Source organism: Azolla caroliniana, unplaced genomic scaffold (genome assembly GCF_043228905.1).
Source record: "Azolla caroliniana isolate FFs.n. ecotype wild unplaced genomic scaffold, voAzoCaro1.0.p SCAF_4, whole genome shotgun sequence".
NCBI lineage: Eukaryota > Viridiplantae > Streptophyta > Polypodiopsida > Salviniales > Salviniaceae > Azolla > Azolla caroliniana.
The window spans coordinates 15,511,343-15,529,285 of NW_028230439.1; positions in this window are offsets into that span (position 1 = coordinate 15,511,343).

A 17,943-nucleotide genomic window follows, 5' to 3' on the forward strand; every position below is an offset into this window, starting at 1 on the left:
CCAAGGTGTTGAAAAACGACCATCCACCTTGCGAGGAACGTGGCCTACCATTCCCGGACGAAACATATCCAATGGAGGTACCATTGGATCCGGGAGAGAGTAGAAGATCAAGAGTTCGTGCTAATGAAGATCCACACGGAGGAGAACATGTCGGATATGCTAACCGAGGTGTTGAAAACCGACAAGTTGGATGCGTGCCGAAAGCGGATCGGGTTGACGAGACATCCCATGCTGGAGTTAAGGGGGAGATTGTTGGGAAGTCGGTCCCTCCGGATGGGATTCAGTTATGAATGAAGAGGACCTGGTGAGAACAGGAAGAGATCCGGAAACCAAATTGGATGGACCTGGTGAGAACCGGAAGAAAAGACATATTTGTAAATATGTTTTGAGTAAGCCTATTGAGGCTATATTTGTAAATAGCCCTAAGTTCATATGAGTATAAATATGACCGAGGGCAATCACAGAAAGTGTGTTGTCATATTGTTGTATGTGTATAAGCGTTGTATAGAGAGAGAGAGAGAGAGAGAGAGAGAGAGAGAGAGAGAGAGAGAGTAGTTACGAGAAATTTCTGTTGTAACCGCCCCGCCGTCTAGCGAAGATCGAGAGCACGAAGTCATTGCCTCTGTGTCTCCACTTTGTATTCCCTCTCATATAGTTCAATAGTTCGGAGTTTGTGGGTTCCCGTGGTTTTTCCCAATTAGGGTTTTCCACGTAAACATCCTGTGTACTCTCTATTGTTCGTGTGTGTACGTGCGTTCACTGCCTACTTCCCATTTCTGTGTTTGATTCTCATTGAAGTGATTCAAGACTCAGTTGTGGCCAAGCAATATTCCGCGCTATTCTCTACAAACCTCTTGGTCTCCATTGGGCAACCCTACCAACTAAACTACATCCATCTATGCATCCTTGTATAAAATCCAACTTCATGTATGGTAGATTGAACATTGGAAGTTCCTAGCTTGCATGCATCCTCATGCATTCTCTTTTCCTAACTTGCATACATGCATTGTCTATTCCTAGCTTGCATGCATCTTCATGCATTCTCTATTCCTAGCTAGCATACATACCTCTACCTTCTTGTATAAATACTCAGGTGCACCTTGATTCTAATCAAGGTGAACAACACCAGTTACGGAATCATAAGTCAAGTTCTTGTTCTTTTTCTCTCTCCTAGGTCTTAGTCTCGTCTTGTTCCTACTCTATTATACTCGTCCTTGACAGTTTTTTCACCTTCCCATATTGCTACCATGTCCGAATCTGTCGACAACCTAAACCAAGTAATGGCATCCTTGCAACAACTTCAACTCGAAAATGAAATCCTTCAGGAATCATTACGGTAGCTTCAATCCGTCACATCAAGAAACCCACCACCCGTCGAGCCACAACTACCATTGGCACCTAGCCCAACCACTTCTGCTTCCCATCCATATGTCCTTGAACCCACCGTCAAGATACCGGACAAATTCAACGGCACGAGGGCGCATCTTCGCAGCTTCATCAATCAAATTCGGCTAATCATTCGATTACAGCCCCAACGGTATGCTAACGACTTTTCTCAGGTTGGCCTCATTGGCACCCTTCTCTTTGGGCCCACGCAAGCATGGTTTGCACCCTTGGTCGAGACCTCATCCCCTCTCTTAGAAAACTTCACTGCTTTCCTTGTTGAACTTGAAGCTACATTCGGTGAGACAGACCAACGACGAATGGCACTCACAAAGCTCTATTCCTTCCAACAAGGCTCACGTCTGGCCTTTGTCTATGCTTTAGAGTTCCGCCAGATTGCCTGCAATATCAGTTGGGATGACCAAGCCTTATGTGACCATTTTCGTCATGGTCTCCGAAACGATGTCAAGACTCTTCTCTTGAACTTTCCGGAGCCCACATCGTTGTCTCAAGTAATCTCCTAACCTGTCCAATGTGATAATCTTCTATTTGAACTTTGTCAGGAAGAATGTGGGACTCGCGGATTTTAGTCCTCATGAAACGCATCAATAGCCAGGCCCTACATCTTAGTTTCACCCCCCACTCCAACCTTACCATCACCCAATGATACTCATCCTACAATGGATGTTGATTCCCATACCCCGATGGAGATCGACCACGCTCAGTTCCAACCACTAACTAATGCCCAACGCCAACATCGTCATGACAATGGCCTCTGTTGTTAGGAAACAGGTCCCTTCGGATGGGAAGTGAGAAGAACTATGCTGATGAGCAACTCGGCCAAGGCCGAAACCGGAAATCGTGGAGATAGCCAACACGGAAGTGCTAAACTTGTAAATAGTCGAAAGGTTACATTGGTATATAAGTACTTAGGGCAATCATGTTCGTGTGGGCGTTATTTGAAAAGTTACTGTCGATGAGGTTGTTGCCTCTGTAACTGTGAGAGTGAACGAGTGTGAGTGGAAGCGTGTGAGCTCCATAGCCGTCTGTTGGCGAAGCAGGATCTTGAGGTCGTTGCCTCTAAGATCTCTGATTGTATTCCTTTCTCTCATAGTGTTTTATTTCGGAGTTTGTGGACTCCACGTGGTTTTTCCCTGGTTCGGGTTTCCACGTTAAAATCTGTGTCATTCTCAGTTTCTGTATTCTGTTTTTCCTTTCCATTAGATTGACTATTATTCTGCACACGTACAACCGGTTGCAGCCGACAACGATTTTAACTTCATTTGTCTCTATTGTGGTAACTGACGGGAACTGCACGCTCCCTATACGCAACGCTCGTCCACAACCGAGCTTAGAATCATACACAGAAAACGGGAAATAATGAACGACACGAAGAAGAGACGAGTACGCAGGATGTTTACGTGGAAAAACCCAAACTAAGGGAAAAACCACAGCAACCCACAGGCTGCAAACTATCACTATGTTAGAATGTACAACAGTGAGTTCATGGAGGCAACGACCTCGTGCTCACGATCCTCGCCACAGGCGTCGGTTACAACAGAGGCAATGACCTCTTTCTCTCTCTCACTCTTTGTACACTGTTACACACTCTCTCTCTCTCCTTGCACCAACCAGAATGACAACAACAGCTACATAACACTATAAGTTTGCCCTAAGTCATATTTATACTAATATGAATTTTCGGCTATTTACAAAATATAGCCTTGATGGACTCTCAGAAACATATTTACGAATATGTCTCTTCATCCGGTGAGCACTCCTCACCGGGTCTGCACCATCCGGCTCTCCGTAGCCGGGTACTCCTCATCCGGTTCTCACCGGGTCTACACCATCCGGCTCTCTGTAGCCGGGTACTCCTCATCCGGTTCTCACCGAGTCTGCACCATCCGGCTCTCCGTAGCCGGGTACTCCTCATCTGGTTCTCACCGGGTCTGCACCATCCGGCTCTCCGAAACCAGGTACTCCTCATCCGGTTCTCACCGGGTCTACACCATCCGGCTCTCCGTAGCTGGGTAGTCCTCATCCGGTTCTCACCGGGTCTGCACCATCCGGCTCTCCGTAGCCGGGTACTCCTCATACGGTTTCGGCACTGTTCTTCTCCCTTCCCATCCGGAGGGACCTGTCTCCCAACAGTAACCCTGGCCATGTAATCCACCATTGCCCGGTGCGGGGTCTTCGCACCAATTCCACTGTGCACAAATTGCGGAGGTTCCTCGACAACAGGAAAACGACCAAGTCCGGTTGCAGTAGGAGCCATGCCATTGGACGCTTCCCGTTACTACCTTCTTCAAGCTCCTACAAGTCTGTTCCACCATTAGGAGGGTTTTCTTTGCAAGTCTTTGTTTTGGGTCAACATCAATACACTCTCATGCTTTGCTTGACTCCGGAGCATCCACTTGTTTTATCGATATATCGTTTGTCCATGCACATAATATCCCCACCATCCGCACCTCACAACCCATATCTGTTGAAGCGATCAACGGTTGAGTTCTCTCTTCGGGGGCGGTTACAGAAGTCACTATTCCGTTGGTACTTCAAGTCAAGCCCCACCATGAGGTACTAACCTTCTACCTCATCGCAACCCCCCGACATCCGATTGTTTTGGGGCTAACTTGGTTGGAGATACAAAATCCGATAGTGGATTGGTGCAATCACTCCATCACTTTTCCGGTGCAGCCGATTCCGGCTGGGTCAGTACATTCTCTTGATTCTGGTGCGGCCGATTCTAGCTTGGTCGCTACACTAGCCGTTTTGTCGCGGGACATCTCCGTTCCTGTCAACAATTTTCCTTCACGACATAGCGACTTTTCGGATATATTCAAGAAGCACAATGCAGATCGGTTACCGGCACATCGGCCCTACGATTGCCCAATCAAACTCCAAGCTGGTGAGCATCCGCCATTCGGGCCAATCTATGGGCTATCAGAACCTGAACTTGAGGCTCTCCGCACATATCTAGCTGATAACCTCGTGAAGGGCTGCATTTAACCTTCCAAGTCACCGGCCGGGGCCCCAATTTTATTTGTCAAGAAGAAGGACAACTCATTACGCCTATGTGTGGATTATCGGGGTCTCAACAAAGTTATGGTGTGTAATCGCTATCCCTTGCCCTTAATTCCAACGCTCCTCAATCGACTCCGAACCGGGCGTATCTTCTCCAAAATCAACCTGCGGGGAGCCTACAATCTAGTGCGCATCAAGCCCGGGGACGAGTGGAAAATGGCCTTTCAGACGTGCTATGGGCATTTCGAGTACAAGGTGATTCCTTTTAGCCTTACCAATGCCCCATCAGTCTTCCAACACATGATGAACGATATATTTTGGGAGTACCTTGATCACTTTGTCGTAATCTACCTTGACGACATCCTAGTTTTTTCTTCCAACTTAGAGGAGCACACACAACATGTCTGGCTTGTTCTAACCAAACTTCAGGAATATGGGCTTTACGCCAAAAGTGAGAAGTGCGAATTCAATCGAACCTCTATCAAATTCCTAGGTTACATGATCTCACCCACCGAGATCACAATGGATAAGCGCAAGGTAGAGGCAATCACCGATTAGCCTCTCCCGACTCGTTTGAAAGAGGTACAATCATTTCTTGGTTTCGCAAATTTCTATAGAAGATTTGTAGACCCCCCCCCCCCCCCCCCCCCCTCCGCATACAATGCTTTTGAGATCCTCAAAGTAGGTTTTCTCTCATCCCCAATGTTGGTTCACCCAAACCCCAAGAGACCCTTGCAGGTTGAAACATATGCATCCGACTTCGCCATTGGCGAGGTTGTGTCCCAGCCAAACGACGACGACACACTACATCTAGTTGCCTTCTACTCCCAGAAGTTTACAGCCCCGAAAATCAATTATCCAGTCTATGACAAGGAGCTTGCAACTATCATCTCTCCCTTCGCTGAATGGCGACCCTACCTCGCTGGGGGCCAACATCGTATCCAGGTGCTAACCAACCACAAGAATCTCATCTACTTCACCTCCAGTCATACCTTGAATTGGAGGCAGGCTCGTTGGTCATCTTTTCTCACTGACTACGACTTCGAAATCTTGTTTCGAACCGGCGTTCAACATGGGAAAGCGGATACCCTCTCTCGGTGACCAGATTTTGCGCTACGCCCAGGTGACGACGCGTATTCTCAGCAATCACATTGTTTATTGTGGCCTGATCAACTCCAAATGTTTGCAACCTACATGCTACATGATGATTCCTTGCTCAACGAAATCGCCCAGGCCACCATGTCAGACCCATTCGCTACCAACATCCTAACGCGCATCAACGACCCAACCCAAGGAATGCAAAGCTTTGATCTTAGTAACTTTACAACTCATGATGGGCTATTCTATCATAATCACCTCCTTTATGTACCAGCTGGAGCATGTCGCACTCGAGTCCTACAAAATTGCCACGATGATCCTCTTGTCGGCCACTTTGGGGTCGCGAAAACACTAGAGTTGCTACCTCGAGGGTTTTGGTGGCCCCAACCTTGGAAATTTGCTACACAAGATCACCTACACTCTTCATTTCTTTACACTTGGCAACATGCATATCTACCAAACATATGAATACCTTCAAGTGTTGATAAGACATTGTGGGACATCACCTTTCAGAGGCACTAAGGGAGACCTGTTGATCAGATAGATTACTATCAACATAGCTTCAGCCCAATACGACTTTGGAAGCTTTGCATGTGACAACATGCCCCTCACTCTTTCCATTATTGTACGATTCATCCCCTCTGCAAGACCATTTAGTTCAGGGGTCTTCGACACCGTATATTTGAGTCTTATGCCTTGGGTCTTGCAATACTCCTCGAACTGTCCTCTGTATTCACCACCATTGTCGGTCTAGACAACCTTCAACTTTCTTCCAGACTCTCTTTCAGCTCTGGCCTAAAATTCCTTGAAGAGCGACAACACTTGATCTTTCGACTTTAGCACGAAAGCCCACAACTTCCTACTATAGTTATCAATGAATGTAACAAAATATTTTCCACCACGGTGTGATGGAGCATCCACGTAACATACATCCATGTGGACTAGTTCTAGTTCACATTCTTTTCTCTTTGGTGGTCTTGAGTGAAACATAGCTCTGTTTTGCTTTCCGACCAGGGAATCGACACACTTCTCCAAGCGTATCCCTTTTACTTCCGGAAGAAGTTTCTTGTCGGCCAAAATATGAATGCCTCTTTCGCTCATGTGACCAAGCCTCTTATGACATATCTCTCCAATTGGGTCCGTTACCATGTTTGCTTCATCCTTATACAACATGGCATGCATCACATAGAATGTGCCCTGTTTCTGTGCTCGGGCCACTATGAGACTTCCTTTACAGAACTTCCACATGCCATTTTGAAAACTACTACTTCAGCCTTCATCTTCCAATCTTCCAGTCGATATCAGATTCAGCCTGATATCTGGCACATGTCAAACATCCATTAGAGTCACCCTACAACCAATCGATGTTGTCAGACATACACTTCCGATACGAGCTATCTTGCATGCTCCATTAACTCCCATCTTTACATAGCCATAATCATTAGTTGTGTATTTCCTTATATATAACAGAGATACAAGAGGAAAATCAGATTACAAAGACTCTGTTAAAAAGAGTATTCACCACTTAGAGTTTTGGAAAGTTCACTTAACTATGCCTACACTACCTCTCTTGTCTCCTACCTTCCCTCTGTTACACTCTGTTTCTCAATATCTGCTCTACACAGTTCTACACCTTCTACATCCACTATCTTCATACCGCTGTGCACACACACCTAAAAATTTGCCCTAGGTTCACATATTTATAGAAGGGTAAGTTATTATAATATTAAAGTAATAATAATAATTTGGCCAACTGGTCAACTCAACTGTCCAACCCATACGCCGACAATCTAGTTGATTCGACTAGTCGAGTCCTATGTGGACTATCTAGTCGGTCCGACTAGCAAACTCTGCCATCGACCATCACGTCGGCCCTACTAGTCGACCTAGTCTTTCATTTGGATCATCCATCTAATACAATCAACTACCTAGTCGACTCGTTGATTGATCCGATCGACCATCCTGAATTCAGCTTGTCGACTCCTCCAATTCAATTACTGACTTCTCCCATTAGGAGGGACAACTTCTAATAGATGCTGCAAAATTTATCAACGGAGAGGAGAGAGAAATTAATGAACAGGGAGAGAAAAGTTCTGTGTGAAAGGAATAGAATGATACACGAAAAAACCATGTCTGTCTGAAGAAGATGTGGATGTATAGGAATGCATCATCGGGAGTTGATTATGCATGAGTTCTAAATAATGAAGAAGAAGAAGAAGAAGAAGAAGAAGAAGAAGAAGAAGAAGACGGCGGAGGAGTGTATAGTAAACACATGAGCCACAATTTGTGTGATCATTTCGAAGGATTATTATTGGGTCTTCATGGAGAGGATGAAGACAAGATAAGCGAAAACATTCCTACCAGAAGGGGATGGTCAGCATCTAAGGTTATTTTTTTGTATGAAGAGAATATAGTGATGAGATTTTGGAAGGGCGAGGGAGGGAGGTGTTGAGGATATTACCGGCCACAACCAGTTAATACACTTGCATATGCAGGTGCAAAGTTCAAGACGACAATCCACAGACAAATAGAAATAGAAGTACAGAGACAGAAGTGTTTTAACGTGGAAAACCTTGAAAGGGGGAAAACCATGGCGAGTCCACAAAACTCCCAAAAACAAATCACTATGGTGGGAGGAATACAGCCAGAAGCTTCAAGGCAACGACCTTGGCTCTTCTTCATCACAGACGACTATAGAGTTACTCACACACACTCTCTCTCTCTCTCTCTCTCTCTGTCTCCACTCTAGTTATAGAGGCAACTACCCTTTACAACAATGATGATCATAGTACAGATAACTACTTTCCCTAACTATATTTATACTCATATACATATATGACTATTTACAAATATAGCCCAATCAGATTCGGCCGATTCATCTATCAACCGAATCGGTTATCATTCTTTCGATTTTTTTAGGCGAGTTAACTATCCATCCGATCCGGCTCGTGCTTTCTTCCCATCCGGAGGGACTAGTTTTCCCAACATGAGGGAGGGAGTTCTTCCTGCTCCTTGCTTGCTTGCGGTAGGCATTGGACCGACGATTTGTAGAAGAAGAACCTCAACTGCCTTGTCTTATCTGTTGAATGAAGGAACATTTATTTTGGTTCTTCCTACTTGCTTTCATGTAGAGCGAGTAAAGCACGCGCCCTTCCCTTCCCTTCCCTTTGTATCTTGTTTGTAGTTCACCGCTTCCTTGCATTCATTGATTCTGTCTTTGAATGCTTTTGTTGTACTTGCAAACGAAAGAAGAAGAAGAAGAAGAAGAAGAAGAAGAAGAAGAAGAAGAAGAAGAAGAAGTAGTAGTAGTAGTAGTAGTAGTAGTAGTAGTAGTAGTAGTAGTAGTAGTAGTACTTTTTGGCCTCCGTCACCAGCCACTCTACCTACCTACCTCAACCTGTGAGTTTCATTCATTCATACATCTTATTTATATAGTGTTGAGCGGCAAGCTCAACCGGAGCCGGATTGTTATTCTCTAGCCGGACAAGGCCTAACACAAGGTGTCACGGAGACACTTCACCAAAGGGTGATTACGGCATAGGATTAAGATTCAACGATTACACCGACTTACATAGGTTACACGATTAGAATGCTTCGGTTAATTACACGCGTAAGATATAACAGTAATTACAGAACGGAAATCAAGACAGAAGTATAAACAACATAAGCTCTATTAATTATCCGCGCCGATTACAATGGGGTCCGGGCCTTTAAATAGGTTTCCGGCCCGTAGTACAAAACGGTGCCTCTCGCACCTATTCGGGATCCGTCCGGATCTGGAACGGCATACCGTTTCCAGTCCGTCCGTCCACACTATGCTCATTTACAACCATATCTAATTAATTCCTTCACTCCGTATTTTGGACTCCTTGCCGGCCGGTAACACATGGCACGCCCGTGGGACAGTACCTTGTACGTCGAACCCTTCTCGGCCCCTTCATTGTTCACCCAAATTGTCCAAATTACTTTGTTCAAGAATTTCCACTTGTTCTTCCGGTTTTGGTTGTTGCGGCTGTGCTTGGTGCTGCTGTTGTGGTTGCGGTTGGGACTGAGGCTGCTCCGGCTGCTCTGCTTGTTGCTGCTGCTCCGTTTGTTTCGCTGACTCCGGCTGCTCCGTTTGTCTCTCTGGCTCCGGCATCTCCGTTTGACTGCTTCCGGTCCGGTCTCCTTCCAGTAAGGGTTCCTCATCACTGAGGTTGACCGTAACTGGTTCTCGTTCTTTCTCTTCCCGGATCCGGGACCTCTCGTAGCTTTCAAACTGGATCTGCGCCTCCAGCCTGTCGTCGTCCAGCTGAGCTACAAGTTGCCGGACTTGCTCTAGTTGGTCCTCTGCCAAGGCTTGAAAGTCTTCGGCCAGCTCATCTCTTATGCCGGTGAAATCTTCAGAATTCAGCATATAGCAATCATCTCCCTCCTTCCGCCGGTTCTCTACGTCGGCCCGGAGCAGTTGGAGTTCCGCCGCGTTCGTGGCCCACTTGGTCCACCATTTGACGGAACCGTTGTCAATCAAGCTCTTGGTCTGGTTCAACCAGGCCCGCATTATATCCTGGATGCGACTTGCTCCCATTTGCGCTCTACTTTCCACCACTTGTCGCTCCTCCTTCAACTGCTTGATGAGGTTTGCCGTATCCTCCGCTTGCTCTCTGTAGCGCGTCAGCTGCCCTTGATATGTCGTTTGCAGCCTCTGCAGTACCTCCGCCGCTCTTTCTTTTTCCGCCTGCTGTTGCCTGAGGAGCTCTGTCCGAACCTTCTCCGCCTCTTCCAACCGTCTTCTGTTTTCCGCTTGTTCCTTGGCGAATGCGGTTGCGGTCCGATCAACTGCTTGCCGGAGCTCATCCGTCCGTTCCTTGTGCTCCGTTTGCAACCGTTTATACTCCCGGTGCAATTGCTCAAATTCCTCCGTTTTTTGTTTGAGCTTGCCGTTGATCTGGCGATGGTTCCGGTCCTCCCGGTCCTTTACCTGCCGGAGTTCCTCTTTCAGGCGCTCTACTTCTGTTTCGGCGTTCCTCCGGAGCCTCTCCTTCTCTTGCAGCATTTTCTCCTTCACCTCCTTGAGCCGGTCGTACGCTTGGTGGCCTTTCCGTAAGCTCTCCTCGGCCCGGCGTAGATTCTCAGCAGTCTTTTTGAGTTCTGCCTCCGCTGCCGTCTTCAATTCTCTTTCGCGGCTCCTCAGCGCTTCTTGGGCAGCTAGCTCATCCTTTAAATCCGCAAGCTCTTGGGCTTGTGCCGCATTTCTCTCCGGAACGGTTTCCGTTGCCGGGGTCTGATTGCTATGTACAGGTTGATTTGACACTTTATTCTGTACATTGCCCGGAGTCACCGGTGCTTGGACTTGTGTTGTCAAAGCGAATTGAGCCATTTCCCTTGTGACCCTGTCCAAGTCTTGTTCAAGGCTCCGGATTCTGGACAGGGCCGTCTCTAGATCTACGGTTGTGACGAGCAACCGTTCCTGGTGCGCTCTCTCTTCCGCCTCTATATACTCGACCGCTCCGGCGATTTGCTCGCCTACCCACCGTAGCCACATGCTACTGGTGCCTTGTTGCTGTACTGGTCGGGTCGGCTCATTCCCTGTGGAATTGTCTGGCCTGAGTGCCTGCATATGCCGTTCTGGTTCTACTCCTTGGCCGCCGTGTGCTCTGGCTGGGCTCGCCGGCTGTTGAGTTCCGGTTCTCGCCGTCTCCGGAGCCGTTGGACTGACTTCTTCTATAGAAGTCGACAAGACCGGTTCCCTACGCACCGGTTCCGGTTCTTCCCTTGTGGTTTGCTCAGGTTGAGTTGGGGGCGTTTCTGCCTCTCGCGGGTACGACCGCTCCCCTCCTGTCTCGGCGGCCCTACTTCTTGACCGTCGTTGGAGGTGCTCTTCTGGCTCCTCCGTTTCCTCTTCCTGTGTCACGGCATGTTTCTGTGCCGTCAAGGGTTCCGGTTCCTTCTGTCCCGGTCTCCGTAAGGTTATCTTGACGGGTCGGACCGGTGACACCTCCTCCGGTTCTGGGACCCGTTTCTTCCCTTTCGTCGCCTTCGACGCCAGCAGCTGCTGTCGTTTGGACGCCGGCTTCGAGGTGCTTCCTTCCGATACTCTTGGCCGCTTCTTTGGCTGAACGGTCTCGACCGGCGGCACGAGCAATGTTATCCACTGAGCGACGGCATGCCACAGCTTCCGGCCCTCCTTGCCGTCCTTTCCTCGTACCATGTCGATTGCCACGCACAAACCGTCTGCAATCAACACCGGCCAATCCACCTTGGTCCCTTCATAGGTGGCTATGATCATCCCTGCCCGATTTTTTGGCATGACAGGGGGTCGGGGGTACACGTGGCCGTACTCATGGAGCACTCGAGCTATCTCCCTGAACAACGGATCTTCGCCGCCCTGCGTTCGATAGCCTTTGCCGGCAACAGAGTACTCACCGAAATATCGGGTGAGTTGCTCCGAGGTTGGATTATCAATCTGAAAAATTCCTCCCTCCGGAAGGCCTGTTAGCGCACGGATCGCTTCCTCGGTGATGACTTCCTTGTCGAGCTCCTTGATGACCTGGTCGGCTTCTCTGTGCGGTGGTGCTTCCATGATGGCCAAGAAGCCCTCCAGTCCGTGTTGCCTGAACCATTTCCTGGCCGCTTCCGACAGCGTTTGTGGTTCCATGTCTGCTTCGAGGTCGAGGAAAGATGGCGAGGTAGAGTGGTGATGAGAGTGAGGACGAGAGAGAGAGCGTTTTGAACGTGGGGGTTCTCTGCGTGCAGGTTCGCGTTTGCTCAGCTTCCACTGTCTTGGTGCTTCTGTGCTTCTTGGCTCGCGAAATGAAAAGGTCTCCATGCGTTCTGGACCGCAATGCCCTCCTTACTTACAATGTGTCCCAGCAATATTCCACTTGAAACCCCAAAGATGCATTTTGCTGGGTTTAAGCTTAGCCGGTATAACCTACACTTTTCAAGGCATAACCGTAGGTGCTGCAAATGGTCTTTTCCCCGGCTATAGACTGCAAAATCATCCAGGAAAACTTGCATGAAGGCAGGAATGTATTCGCCGAAGATCTCCATGATGATTCGCTGGAAAGTTGCTGGTGCCGTTTTTAGGCCGAACATCATGACTTCGGCCACAAACACCCCCCATTCGGTGACGAACGCTGTCTTCTCCTGGTCGTCGGGGTGCATCCGGATTTGATTGTATCCGCTGAAGCCGTCTAAAAAGCTATAAACGTCATGGCCGGCGACGGCATCCAGTACTCCATCCGTGAACGGAAGAGGGAATGCATCCGTAATTGTGGCGGCATTTAGTTTCCTGTAATCTACACACACACGGATTTTACCGTTCTTCTTTGGGACGACGACGATGGGGCTCAGCCACGTCGCTTTCTTTACCGGCCGGATGAAGCCCACTCTTAGGAGTTTGTCGATTTCCTCCTTCACTTTGGCGGCGTAGTTGGGGTTCATTCGGTATCGTCTTTGCGCCACTGGTTTCGCGTCCTTGCCTAAGTGGATCTGATGCTGATATAATTGAGGGTCCAGCCCTCGCATGTCTTCGTATGACCAGGCGAATACGTCGCGAAACTCCGTGAGAAGTTTGATCATCGCCGCTTTATCTTCCTGCTTCATTTCTTTGGCGATGTGTACCGGCTTTGATTCGTCCTTGCTTCCTAGGTTCACTTCGTCGAGCTGGGATGCTTTTACCCGTTGGGAAACGGCCATTTCCCGTTCCAACGCTTCCTGTGCTTGCCGTAATTCCCGAATCGCATCTTTGTCTGGTTCGGCTTCGGTGTCGTCCCGCTGCGGCAAGTATGCGGCTACGGCTTCAGCTACGTCAATCTCGAAGAGTGGTACGATCTTCGGGTGTTCCTCCAAGTACTGGGCTTCTTCGTCGTCTGCCAATCCTTCAAGCATGTTCACACATTCCGCATACAGCGGTGTGCATTCCTTACCGTTGCTCGTCCGTGGTTGTGTCGGTACCCGGACCTTGGCTTTTCCGCGCCGGAAGGTAATCATATTTTTTCGCCAATTTTGCTTGATGTGTGCTGTTTTCAACCATGGTCTGCCCAGCAATAGTGGGTACGCGCCTTGCGCCTGTAGCTGCAGCACGACAGCCGAGATGTGAAATGTGTGGCCTCCTATGGTGACTTCCAATTTCCGTATTAAGCTCGTCGGCCGTACAGAGCTCGTATCCGCCATCCGTAGCCAGAACGGGCATGGCTCCCATTCATGTATTCCCAAGGCATCACACGTACGGAGGCTTATTACGTTCACCCCGGAACCTCCATCGATTACGGTGCCGGGAAGTTCGTGCCCTTTGACAATAGCTGTAATCGCCGGACTACTAGCGTCCACCACCGTCGGTCCCTCCTCCGTATTCGAGAAGAGGACTGGTGCCGGTGGGGCTATACCGTCTGTCATGACCGTTTTTAGTCCTTCTGTGAATCGCGGCACGAGCTGCAAGAGTCTTCCTAATGGTAACGTGATCTGACATTCTTGCAGTGCTTGCCATGTCTCGTTTTCTGGGTGGCTACCGCCGGCACTCCCTATGGTATTCGCCTTTTGCCGTTCCGCGTCCGCGACGTTCCTTTCATTGGCTTCCTTCACCCATTCCGTCGCCTGTTTTCGTATGGCCTCTTGTGTTTCCCATTCTTTGGCCATGCCTTTCGACCGTGTGGTTACTTGCTGTAAATCCGCCACTTCCGGAACCACCATATTAACTGCTGGTCGTTTCTCGTAGCTCTTTACCGGGCACTGGTTACTGTAGTGGCCTTCCTGCCTGCAGTAGTAGCAGTACTCTTTACGGGTATTGCTGGATTCAGCATTGCTGGTAGCTGGAGTTGGTCCCGTAGTGAGTGGTGCGTTCTGTGCCGGTTGGCTCCTTGGGTTTCCCTGTTCCGGGTCCCTAGTGTGACCACCTTTCTTGAAATTACGTTTCTTATTATTCTTATTTTTATTTCGGTAGTCCGGTCGTGGTAGATCGTAAAATCGGCCGTAGTCCTCCTGGTGCCTTCGGTAACCCGGGGAATGGTCTCTGTCGTATTGCTCGTGTCGTCTGTTGGGCTCCCGATAACGGTCCGATCGGTCATACCGGTCGTAGTTATCACGCCGATTCCCGTACCGGCCATCATTCTCTTGCCTGTCCCCGTACCGGACATCCTGTGCCGGTGGGTACCGGTTCATTCTTTGCCAACGATCGTCATCTTCGTCTCGGCTGCTTCTTGGCTCGATCCGTCGGACGGGTGGTGCTTGTCGATTTAACAGGTTGTACTCGCACCGGTCCGTTGTATGACTCTTGGATTGACAAATCACACACTGAGTGCGCATGGTGCACTCTACTGCCGAGTGTCCGGCATTCAAGCAGATTGTGCATTGAATTGCCTGCCGGAACCGGAGATCTTCCTCGGTGGGTAACGCCCGTTGCAGTGTTCCCAGCGTAAGCCATGAGCTTGTCTTTTCCATTTCTCTGACCCGGTCAATGACCTGGTCGATGGTGCATCCTCGAAAGTCGATTACCGTACACACCGTGCGTAACGGTTCCCGGAGTGCGTTTAAAAATATCGTCCGTAATTCCTCCTCCGGGGGTGCACGGGCAAGCTGGCTATGCATTCGTTGGAAACGGATGATGAATTGGGGAATGCTTTCCCCTGCCTCCTGCCGGATCGTATAAAACAGGCCCACCATTGTCGTCTGGTCGACCTCCTTGTGGAAAAAATGCAAGAATTTTGCTTTTAATTCTGCAAAGGTTGTGATGGTCGCCGGGTCCTGCGTGCGCCGCCATCGTGTCGCCGGTCCCTCCAACGTGACTCCGAATTCCGCTATCTTCGAGCGTTCTTCTTCCTCCGGTGTCATTCGCTGGGACGTGTGATTTGCTTCCCATGTCTGCTCGAAGTCATGAACATGCGCTTCCGCGTCCGGGTCATCGCGATACTTTGAGTATTGGAACGGCATGTCGTCGTCCAGTATTAGGCCGCGGTTTAGTGGCGTTTGTTGATATCTTTCCGGTTCTTTTTCCGGTTCTTTTGCCGGTGCTTTTTCCGGTTCTTTTTCCGGCTCTTCTTCCGGTACCTTTGCCGGCTCTTTCGTTGGTGTTGGTGGCTTTGCTTCTTCCACTTCCGGTGTTGGTGGGTTGACGGCTTCCGTTTGCGGTTCCGGATAGCCCTGGTTGAGCGGTTCCGGTTCTGGAGTCGGCACGGTATCTGACCCATCGTCTTCCGGGCCGCCGGGGGTATCGTTGCTGCTCCGGTAGTTCGTGTGCACGCTGTATCCCCCTTCGGAATCTGATTCGTAGGCTGAAAAGGCTTCTGCCTCGTTTTCTCCGCTTGCCAGCGCCTCCAGGAGGCGTTCGGTTTCCCGGAGACTACTTAGACTGCTTCCGTCGTCCTGGTCGCGAGTTTGCCGTAACCGGAGAGATTCCTCCGCGACTCTCCGGATCTCGTTGGAGAACGAACGATCCGAGCGAATTTCCTGCGCTGCTTGCTGGAAAGTCTCACGCCGTCTTTGCCGTTCGGCGAGGCGTCGAGCTCGGTCTGTAACCAAGTCGTGCGTTGGTCTAGTCATCCATTACCGTCGTTCGCTGCGAGAAAGCAGGAATCGTGGTCGCCAAAACTGTGTTATTCTCTAGCCGGACAAGGCCTAACACAAGGTGTCACGGAGACACTTCACCAAAGGGTGATTACGGCATAGGATTAAGATTCAACGATTACACCGACTTACATAGGTTACACGATTAGAATGCTTCGGTTAATTACACGCGTAAGATATAACAGTAATTACAGAACGGAAATCAAGACAGAAGTATAAACAACATAAGCTCTATTAATTATCCGCGCCGATTACAATGGGGTCCGGGCCTTTAAATAGGTTTCCGGCCCGTAGTACAAAACGGTGCCTCTCGCACCTATTCGGGATCCGTCCGGATCTGGAACGGCATACCGTTTCCAGTCCGTCCGTCCACACTATGCTCATTTACAACCATATCTAATTAATTCCTTCACTCCGTATTTTGGACTCCTTGCCGGCCGGTAACACGGATCGGCTGAATAAGCTTGAGCCGGTAAGCGAGAGGAATTGGTATGCCGGTGAGCAACCGAAGCAGTAAGGACCGGTGAGCTGGGGAGCCGGTATGCCGGATCCAATCCGTAACTGGAAGCCTAGTATAGGTTAGACTACTAGGTAGTTATAGTCTCGTAGTTAGTGTCAGATGCTCATGTGAGCATTGAAGTACACCGTACTTCTAACAGTCCCGTGTGGACTCGTATAAATAGCGTTGATGAGCGCGTTGTAGAAATAGAGAGCACAGAGTATTCATATAATTTTGGAAAATAGTGTCTCTCTCTCTCTCTCTCTCTCTCTCTCTCTCTCTCTCTCTCTCTCCCGCGCACACTCTCTCTCTCTCTCTCTGTGTACTGTTCTTTCTAACGCTTCCGCAAGAAATCTTTCACATGGTATCAAAGCGCGTGGGTTGAGAACCTCTGTTGCAGTCAATCTACGTTTGTGAAGGAAACCCTAACAGATCGGAAAACAGACACAAAAGGAGAAATGGACAGAGGTATGGCTACGTCGCTCCTGGTGGAGAAGCTCGACAGAACCAACTACGCATCTTGGTCATACAAGATGCACCAGTACCTGCTTAGGCATGGCTAATGGAGTTATGTCGACGAAGTGAACGACTCAGCACCGGAGACGACACACAAGGACTTCCCAGTGTGGGAATAGGCGGCAAGCAGGGTGATGTATTGCTTTGCGTCCAGTGTCGGTGACCAGCTGCTCAGCCATATCCGTGACGTGTTATAGGTTTTAGGGCTAGGGTAAAGGATGATGATAATCATGATGATTGATGATAAAGATAGACATGGTGGGTGTGATGATGATGGAGAGTATGATGGTGAGAGAGATCATGAAGAGGTTGAGAAGCATTGAGAAGCATTGTGGGGTGGGGGGTGGTGCCTAGAATGGCTCCACCCCCCTCCCAAGGGGGTTCATTGTTAAGGGGAGGGAAGAGAGAGAGAAAGAGATGATAAGAGAGATTTAGAGAGAAATTGATTATTGTTGTATTCATTCATTCCCCATAAGGGATTAAATAGGTACAAAGGGGTAGATCCACAAGGGTGCAAGCCCCCTTGGCATTCACACCTAGTCACTCACTCACACCTCTTTGTATCTACCACACTCACACTTACATTCACACTCATAATCGTATAAAATCACACATACATATCAACACATTACATCTTTCACCCTCACTTATCACACTTATCAATCATCCGTACATCTCGTACGGTAACACAATATGGCACACCTGTGGGAGAGTGCCTTGCACGTCGATCCCACATGCCTTGATCATAATTTTTCTTCAACCGGAATTTCCATCGGTCCTCTCAACGATCGACTCCCTCGATCGGAGCGCTTGACTCGAACATCTCCGTCAATCAGCGACTCTTCTGCGACACGAACATTCTCATTCTGTCGACTTACGAA